Source organism: Nicotiana attenuata, chromosome 3, assembly GCF_001879085.1.
Source record: "Nicotiana attenuata strain UT chromosome 3, NIATTr2, whole genome shotgun sequence".
Lineage (NCBI taxonomy): Eukaryota > Viridiplantae > Streptophyta > Magnoliopsida > Solanales > Solanaceae > Nicotiana > Nicotiana attenuata.
In genome coordinates this window covers 40,699,291-40,709,611 of record NC_031991.1, presented here as the reverse complement: position 1 = coordinate 40,709,611, position 10,321 = coordinate 40,699,291, and the positions used below count along the sequence as shown (strand labels likewise).

At 45.9% G+C, this 10,321-nt stretch overlaps 1 pseudogene; it reads left to right on the top strand.

The window, feature by feature from the left end:
* The window catches only part of LOC109224297, a 34,102-nt pseudogene extending 25,216 nt beyond the window's left edge, over nucleotides 1-8,886 (top strand).

Genomic DNA, 10,321 nt, shown 5'->3' with positions numbered 1-10,321 from the left:
CCCAATTAACGGGTTAAATCTCGAGAGAGTAATCACCCTACTTGAACCCTAGTTGCTTGATCTAATTGGCCTACCCAATTGGTCTCGAGAGAGTCAATTGGGCAAAATCACTCTCTCTACCGAGAGGTGTGAGAGTGGGTACAATTGTGCAACGGTTATAGCATAAGCCCCAAATATGTCAATCTATCCTTAGTAACATCTACCCATCAATTAGCCACCTAGGTAGTGTCACGACCCTAGTGCCTTTCTTCCCATTAGATACAACTTAGCAATATTTTAGTAGCATAATTTAGCGTTAATCATTAGTTTTATCATAGTAGTTATAAAATCAAAAACCAAGAATGTTTGAAGTGACATTAGGAGTACAAACACATCTCTAGACTGGACAGAAAATCCAACTCCACTACTAGCTCCCTGAGGAAATCGATCCCGACCTCTATTCGGGTAAAAGCTATTGCGACCCGCTCTTCTTACCTTGGTGTAGCGTCGAGTTGGCAGCGTTCACTTTTTGGCGCCGTTGCCGGGGAGCTTACGGTGTTGACTATCTGTTTAGTTAGTTTTGTGTCTTGCTTCTCTTTCCTTCTTTGTTACTAATTTGTGTGTGTGATTACTACAGGTACCAAAATGGCTTTAAATGCAAACGACCCTCTTGGAAATGTGCTTACGGGGAGGAGGTTGAGGATATTGGAGACGATGAGGTGCCTCTTGTACCTCTAGGACCACGACGAGGCCGCTAGAACAATGCTAATGACAACGTTCCAGACCCTCCTCCGCCACCTCCAAGAGCGGTTCCTCGGGTGCTACCGAATCAAGGATATGCGAGTGCCATTGTTCCTCCTTGAATCCGGGCGGGAAACTTCCAAATCACAAATGTTATGTTGACCTTGCTCGAGCAAAGAGGATATTTTACGGGCACCTCCGATCAAAATGCATACAAGCACTTGAAGGGGTTCGTAGATACATGCTGGGGCAGCAAACAAACAAACGTGTCAGAGGATGCATTGAGATTGAGGCTTTTCCCGTTTTCTCTTCGGGGTAAAGCGTTGGATTGGTTAGAAAGGCTCCCAAATCATTCTATCACCACATGGGATGAATTGGCGGACAAATTTATTGCCAAGTTCTTTTCTCCAAGTCATATGGCGGCTCTTCGGGATGAGATTCTAGCTTTCAAGCAAATGCCAACAGAACCTTTGCACGAAATATGGAAATATATAGAACAATGGTGAAGGAGTGCCCTAATAACGACGTGACCGAGGCGATGATACAACAAACTTTTTATCGGGGCATCAACACCACAAATCAGTACATTGTGAACCAGTTGGCCGGAGGGAACTTTATGAAACTTTCTTACCAAGAGGCATGTGAAGTACTTGATGAAGTGGCCGACACCTCTTCGGCATGGCAAAGCCGAGCGAATGTGCCCCAAGGTGACCCCACGGTCATCCATTTGCACAAGGAATTGAACGATCATGGCCAAGCTATTTCCGAGCTTACAACAACTATGAATCAATTTGCGAAGGCGCAATTGCAACAAGTCCAAAACCTGCGCCAAGTCAACGCAATGGAAGGTGTTTCTATGTTAAAAAGGAGGCAAAGAGGGCAACAACAACCTCAAGGTAATTGTGAGCAATTTGACAACAACAATGATGGTGGTGGTTATTCGAATTAGTGCTATGATGATCAAAGTGAGGAATGTCAATATGTCAATAACTACCAAGGGAATAGAGGAAATCAAGGGAATCAACAGTGGCACGCCGAAGGAAATTGGGGCAATCAACAAGGCGGCGGTAATTGGAATAATAAAAACCAACAACAAGGAGGTGGCAATTGGAACAACAACAATCAAAACAACAATTGGGGTAACCAAGGTAACAATCAAGGCAATTGGAACGGGAACAATAATAATTGGAATAACAACAATGGTCAAGGCGGGTGGAATAACAATGGAAATCAAGGCAACCGGGGGCAAGGTTTTCAAAGGCCCCCGATGTATCAACAACCGAACAATCCGCCTCCGTTTCAATTTCAAGGGTCTAGTTCTTCGGGTAGTGATATGGGAAGAATAGAAATGATGTTCGAAAAAATGATGAGGAAGAACCAAGACTCCGTTGCTCAATTGGCTTCCCACAATACCTATATTCGGAATTTGGAGGTGCAAATAGGCCAAATCTCTCAATCGTTGAATACTCAACCTAAGGGTGCTCTACCAAGTGATACAGTAGTGAACCTGAAGGGAGGTATCAATCATGTGATGGCGGTTACAACAAGAAGTGGGAGAGGCGGTGATGTGCAAGTTGTGGATGATAATGTTGGGTTCCAAGAAGATGTGGGTCCTTTGATTGTTGAAGATATGGTTGAACCAACTGTGAACAATGAGGTGAGGATAGATATTGATGAGGCCGAGGTGGAAACTCAAGAGGCCGTGAACCCGTCTAGGGAGCACAGAATTGACATGCCGGAGCTGGTGGTGCCAAAAGCCAAGACACCTTTGCCTAGACCACCTCCACCTTATCCTCAGCGGTTAGCAAAGCAAAAGAGTAAAAATCAGTTCAAAAAATTCTTAGATATGATGAAAAGCCTTACAATCAATGTGCCTTTGGTGGAGGCACTTGAACAAATGTCGGGCTATGCAAAGTTCATGAAGGATTTGGTCACAAAGAAGCGTTCCAAGGATTGTGAAATAATAAAGATGACTCACCAAGTCAGTGCGATAGTGCATTCTATGGCCCTGAAACTTGAAGACCCTGGAGCTTTTACTATCCCTTGCACTATCGGTAGTGCGGAGTTTGCTAAGGCCCTTTGTGACTTGGGAGCTAGCATTAATTTGATGCCTTATTCAGTCTTCAAGACTTTGGGAATCGGGCAACCTAGGCCAACCTCAATGAGACTTCAAATGGCGGACCGGTCGATGAAGCGGCCTTTGGGTATAATTGATGACGTACTTGTCCGGGTGGACAAATTCGTATTGCCGGCCGACTTTGTCATATTGGATTGTGAAGTGGACTTTGAAGTCTCGATTATTCTTGTGAGACCTTTCCTAGCAACGGGGAAGGCCTTGGTTGATGTTGAAGCGGGTGAGTTAACATTCCAAATGGGAGATGAGAAGGTGGTATTCCATATTTGCAAATCAATGAGACAACCCAATAGCATGGAGGTGTGTTCATTTGTGGACATTGTCACAGCTGTGATAGTGGATGACACAAGTTCCATGATAAATATTGAAGATCCTCTTGAGGTCGTGCTTCTTAACATGGATGTCGATGATGATGTTAGTAGAGCGGAGTGCGTGCATGCATTTCATGGTATGGGTTCATATTCATATGAGCCTAGGAAGTTATCTTTGGATCTTGAAAATCGGAAAACTCCACCAATAAAACCATCAATTGAGGAGCCATCGGTGTTGGAGTTGAAGCCACTTCCTCCACAACTCAGGTATGAATTTTTGGGCTCTAATTCAACTCTTCCAGTTATTCTTTCTTTTTGCCTTACTAACTTGCAGGTTGAGGCCACTTTGGAGGTGCTTCAAAGGCGAAAAAGGGCAATAGGATGGACTCTGGCGGACATTCGGGGGATAAGCCCCGCATTTTGCATGCATAAAATCATCTTGGAGGAGGATTCAAGGCCTTCACTTGAACATCAAAGGAGGCTAAATGAAGCGATGCAAGAAGTGGTAAAGAAAGAGGTTATCTAGTGGCTTGATGCCGGTGTTGTTTATCCAATCTCCGATAGCTCATAAACTTCCCCGGTCCAATGTGTGCCAAAGAAAGGAGGGATGACGGTGGTGACCAATGACAACAATGAGCTTATTCCCACTCGAACCATTACCGGGTGGAGAGTTTGTATGGACTACCGGAAACTCAACAAGGTGACCCGCAAGGATCATTTCCCCTTGCCATTCCTTGATCAAATGCTTGACCGCCTTGCGGGGCGAGCTTTCTATTGCTTTTTGGATGGGTACTCGGGCTACAATCAAATCTTAATTGCCCCGGAGGACCAAGAGAAGACCACTTTTACATGCCCCTATGGTACATTGCTTTCTCCCGGATGCCCTACGGGTTGTGCAATGCTCCTGCGGCCTTCCAACGTTGCATGATGGCTATTTTTACCGACATGGTAGAAGACATATTGGAGGTCTTTATGGATGACTTTAGTGTGGTTGGTGACTCTTTTGAAGAATGCTTGATAAATTTGGATAGAGTCTTGGCCCGATGTGAAGAAACTAACCTCGTTCTCAATTGGGAAAAATGCCATTTTATGGTCGAAGAAGGTATAGTGTTGGGTCACAAGATTTCTAAGCATGGGATTGAGGTAGACAAGGCGAAGATCGAGGTGATTTCAAGGCTCCCTCCCCCTACTTCTGTCAAAGGGGTGAGGAGCTTTCTTGGGCATGCCGGGTTCTACCGGCGATTTATCAAAGACTTCTCGAAGGCTGTGAATCCCCTTTGCAAATTGCTAGAGAAAGATGACAAGTTTGTTTTTGATGAGAAATGCATGGAGGCTTTTGAACTTTTAAAGCACAAGTTGACCACTACCCCTATCATAACCGCACCTAATTGGAGTTTACCCTTTGAACTAATGTGTGATGCTAGTGACGTTGCAGTGGGGGCGGTGTTGGGTCAACGGGTTAACAAAATATTCCATCCCGTGTATTATGCAAGTAAGACTATGAATGAAGCTCAACGGAATTACACGGTGACGGAGAAGGAGCTATTGGCCATTGTATTTGCCATGGAGAAATTTAGACCATATCTTATGGGGGCCAAGGTGATTGTGCACACGGACCATGCCGCCCTTAGGTATTTGATGACCAAGAAGGATTCCAAGGCGAGATTGATGAGATGGGTGTTACTTTTTCAAGAATTTGATTTAGAAATAGTGGACTGGAAGGGAAGTGAGAACCAAGTTGCGGATCATTTGTCCCGGTTGGAGGAAGAAGGGAGGCCATGTGACGGCCTTGAAATAAATGATACATTCCCCGACGAGCAACTTCTTTCTGTGTCAATGTGTGACATGCCATGGTTCACGGACATCGCCAACTTCATTGTGATCGGAATTGTCCCGTGTGAGCTCTTTTCCAACCAAAAGAAGAAACTCAAGAGGGATAGTTTGGATTTTTATTGGGATGATCCGTACTTGTTTAAAATTTGCACGGATGGTGTGATTAGAAGATGTGTCCCGGAAGGTGAACAGTTGAGCATATTGGAGGCTTGTCACTCCTCCCCCTATGGTGGCCATCATGGAGGGGTGAGGACGAGTTCAAAGGTCTTGAGTTGCAGTTTTCATTGGCCGACTTTGTTTAAGGATGCTAGTGATTTGGTAAAGAGATGTGATGCATGCCAAAGAGCCGGCAGAATTTCAAAAAGGGATGAGATGCCTCTCAATACAATTCTCGTGTTGGATATTTTTGATGTTTGGGGCATCGATTTCATGGGTCCTTTCGTGAGCTCTTGTGGGAACACTTATATTCTCGTGGCGGTGGACTATGTCTCAAAGTGGGTTGAAGCCGTGGCTTTACCCAACAATGAAGCCCGGAGTGTTGTGGCATTCTTGAAAAAGAGTATCTTCACAAGGTTTGGCACCCTCGTGCTATCATTAGTGATGGGGGGTCTCACTTTTGCAACAAGGCTTTCGACTCATTGCTTGCCAAGTATGGAGTAAATCACAAAGTGACCACCCCCTATCATCCTCAAGCTAGTGGTCAAGTGGAAGTCTCCAACCGAGAAATAAAAAGTATCTTGTCCAAGACGGTCAATGCTAATAGGACCGATTGGTCGAAAAAGTTGGATGACGCTTTATGGGCGTACCAGACGGCTTACAAGACCCCAATTGGTATGTCTCTGTACCGGTTGGTGTTTGGGAAAGCTTGCCATCTTCCGGTGGAATCGGAGCACAAAGCTATGTGGGCCTTGAGAAAGTTGAACTTGGAATGGGATGTTGCAGCGAATCTCCGTGTTGAGCAACTTAATGAGCTTGATGAGTTTAGATTTCATGCCTACTCCAGCTCGTCCTTGTATAAGGACAAGATGAAGTATCTTCACGACAAATATGCTCGGGAAAAGGAATTCAAAATTGGTGATATGGTTCTTCTTTTCAACTCCCGGTTACGTCTGTTTCCGGGAAAGCTCAAATCAAAGTGGAGTGGGCCATTTGAAGTTGTGTTCGTGACCCTATTTGGTGATCTTGATCTAAGGAACAAGAATGGTGAAATATTCAGAGTCAATGGACATCATGTGAAGCATTATCTTGGGAAGATTGATGATAGCCACGTGGTGGCAATGATACATTTCAAATGATGTGTTGGTAACCCGCGTCGTGCCGCGACGTTAAATCAGGCGCTTCTTGGGAGGCAACCCATGTCTTTTTCTTTCTCTTTGATTTTCTTTATAGTTTAGGATTTTTGAGCTAATTGGTTGTGAGATGTTGCAGGGATTGTGTTGATGCAGTGCAAAATAAGTTGGAACAAAGTGAACAGTCTCTGAAGTTTGCCAGTGCGGCCGCGGTCACCTTAGCGCAGTCCGCACTGGCATGGTCCAAATATGTTGCTCTCGGAAGTTTTCCACCACGGCCGCATTGCACTTTTGTGTGGTTCGCGCTGAGCCTCCGCTGCCGCGGTCTCTTTTGTGCGGTCCGCCGAGGCTGCCTACTGAAGCTTCAATGGAACAAATCCAGCGCGGTCCGCGGTCGCTTTTGTGCGGCCGCGCTGGTAGGTGAGTACTGGGTCCCACGGTTTGTCTATAAATAGACTCCAGGGGTCACCTTTTACCCTTTTTGACCCCTGAACTCCCAGAGCCCAAAAATTACTGTTCTTTCTTTACTGAGTCCATAATTCTTGCATAAGATTATCCAATTACACTTCATATTTACGTCCAGTAATGTTTCACTCATCTCTTGTTCAATTAGTGGTTAATTTTTGTTTTATTTTCTTCCATTTTGCTCATAACTGTTGTTTCTTCCCCTTGTTCTTTATTTCATTAGTTTAGGTTAGTTTTCATGTTAGTTTTGGGCTGATTTCTGTGCATATGGAGTGGGCAAATGAGTAGGGACAAAGTAGGTGTAAAAATTTGAACAAGAATGGCATAAATACAACCCTAACTTAGTGCACGTAAACCCTAGCTCAGCGTGGACGGCGGTCGCCTTAGCGCGACCGCGCTGCCCTGAAACGGTCCGCTCTGCTTTTCTTGTGCGGGCCGCGGTGCTCTTTGATTGCAAGTTGACTTTTTCCAGCGCGGCCGCATTGCACTTTTGTGCGGTCCGCGCTGGCCCACCGCGGCCGCGATCCCATTTTGTGCGGACCGCGGTGGGATATTCAGAGAGTTGTTATTCTGGGCCTTTGCCCAGCGCGGACCGCGGTCACTTTTGCGCGGTCCGCCGTGCATGTTTCTGCAACTGTGTTCTTCAACTGCTGTCTGCAATTTTTTCATTCACCTGTTTCACTACCTGTGCTTAAACAAACAATGTTAGATGTGTGTGTTTGCAGATAATTGTTAAACAAAAAGGAGGCAAGGGATCACAGCAACCCGGGAGAGGTGGTTCCTCCCGAGGGGGTAAAGGCAAGAGAATAGAAAAACTCACTCCGCAGGCTCAGGAGAACATCAAAAAGACCCGTAAACTGATAAAAGCTGCTGATAAGGCTGCTTCTCATTCCTCGGGGAGCGAGTATGTGCCTTTCAAGGACATCTCCTAAGATTCAGTCCCAACTCACATAACCAACCCCCTCCACCTAACTGATACCCCTCCAGCATCACCCACTACCAAAAGATCGGTAAATGTAGTTTCTGATTCATCTGACGGGTCAGCAGCAGGTAGTGGGAACTATTCTACCTCCCCCACAGCTTCATTATCTGGGGAGAGTGCAGGCGGCGATGAGGGTGGTGAGCCTCAGATTGGGAGAATTGCACGAACTAGGAAAGCCGAAGAGTGGGAAGATAGATTCGTGAGCCAAGTGGCTTACCACAAGTTCAGAGAGTGGTGGCCCGTGAGGAAATTGATACCGGAGAGGAGCTTTATTGACAATGACCTCTTACCCCACAACCCTAATGTGCAGAGGGAATTTAGAACTAGAGTGGGCTGGGAGTTTTTCATGGAGAAGTGCATTGAGGCAAATTAGCACATGGTCAGGGAATTCTACTCTAATATGGCCCACATCATCAAGGATACTAAGGTGACCAAAGTTAGAGACAAAATGGTGTTGTTCGATGGAAATTCTCTGAATGAGTACTTGTGGTTCAGGGATGAAGATGAGTCTCTATATCTTGCCAAGTTAGGGATGGGTGAGGAAGTCCGTCCTTGGTTGGCCCAGTACTTGGCAATCCTAGGTACTGTGCCAGGGTGGTTGTAGGTAGGGAGAAAAATATACCGGAAGACCTTCAACTTTGAGGCTCGAAGGTGGTTGACTTTTGTGTGCAGTCGGCTTGACCCTTCTACCCACGATCAGACTATTCCACTTACCCGGGTTGTTCTTGTTGCATCTATTATGGCCGGGTACCCTATTAATGTGGGCAATGTGATGTCCCGTGTGATTTCTGCTGTGGGGCAGAGCATGACCGGAATTACCCTTTCCCCAACACCCTTTCAATGTATTTCCGGGACCTCGAGGTGGAGAAGAAGAGATATGATGTCAAGACCAAGCCAGTGGCTCCTTACACTTGGTACAGTATGCAGGGTCCGGACAACCCTAAACACAAGAGCTACCAGCCACCTACCTCTGCCCCAACTGGCCAGTCTGAGGAGCCAGTTGCGGTAGAGCCTTCTACCGAGCCTTCTACTATGCCTGCTGCCACTACAGTTGAGGACTTGCCTCCAAGACCTTCCTCTGCTGCTGGTCCCTGTACTTCAGCTGGCCCGGGGGTTCCATCTTCCCGGAGGTATCCCATCACTGCCCATTAATTGAGCCAGACATTAGCCAGTTTGAACAACTGGATGTCAGCTGCGACATCCAAGTTGTCTACATTTTCTTCCACCATTGAGACCCAGTCAGTACCTCAGCCTGCTCAGATTGCTCAGTCCATAACGGACACTTTGAAGAAGCTCCTAGAGAACTAGGAAAAGATTATGAAGACACAGGCTACCTTGTCTACAGCAGTGGAGTCACATGGCAAGGCTCTGAAGCAGCTTGCCAAGGAGCACAAGAAGATGAGGAGATCACAGGCTTCCAAGGAGTCTGTGAAACAGCTCAAGACAGATGTGGACAAGCTATTGGCAGACCAGATGCCTCTAGACTTGCTATTCAGGGACCCAGCCCCAGCCCCAGCAGCACCAGTAGCAGAGCCACAACAGGAGCAGGCACCCAGGCAGCCAAGGAAGAAGAGGAAGCTCCCCAGTACAGCTGATGCAGTTATTGAGGTGGCAGCCTAACAGGAGGCCTCCTCCAGTTTGCCACATGATGCACCTGACATCCAGCCGATCCAGGTATAGGCCCCAGTCCCAGTAGTTGGGCAGCAGGAGACCGGGAACCAGTCTGCGGTTCCCGCATATACAGAGGACTTGGGGACCACTGATGATCCCATGCAGACGGACCAGGCTTAGGGAGCTCCTATATCCTTTCTTATGACTTTTTGATGCTTAGTTTGATAGTTGGCATTGGGGACAATGCCAGCATTTATTCGTGGGGGTGCGCCCTACTTTTTTTTGTTTATTTGGATGATTGTATATATTTGACTCAGTTTATGTTTTTCGTTTGGTTGATTTTCTATTTGGTATGTATATAACTTTACATTCAGTACTTTTTATCTTCTATTTTGGTCTATATATAAAGTTAAACTACATTTTGTATATATTCATTCCTCGTTGTATATTCTAATCCCCTATTGTAAATATTCATTCTAATTTCTATTTTCGTAAAAAAATTTCGTTTTTAGCTTTGTAGATAGGCTCGCAGCCCCTTGTTTTGTCTTTTGGCATTTTCAATAAGCCCTTGGTTTTCTTAATGCCACGGTTCTTTCCAAGGGTGGAGTATTGTGTGAACCGGGTGGCTCTTCCCAATGATGGATGGCGTGACAACCTTCTTAAGGGTTTGAGTCCGTTTTTGTTTTTTCTTTTGTTGTTAGTTAAGGGTACTTCAAACATAGCTTCACTTGGGCGTAACACATTTGCCTTTGATCCCATGGTCAAAGACAAGTGGTTGTGTTTAGGATGGTGAAAGTAGTGACCTTGAGACTCTTGGGTTGACCAAACAAACATCATGTGGTCTTTCGGGACTATTGTGTGCTCAGTCGTATCTAAGGTTGTTGTGGGCCCTCGACTCTACGTCTTTAGCAATCCTTGAGTGTGTGTGGTGAGAAATTGAATTATGAGTCCAAGTCCCGAGCCAATCGTCTAGAAC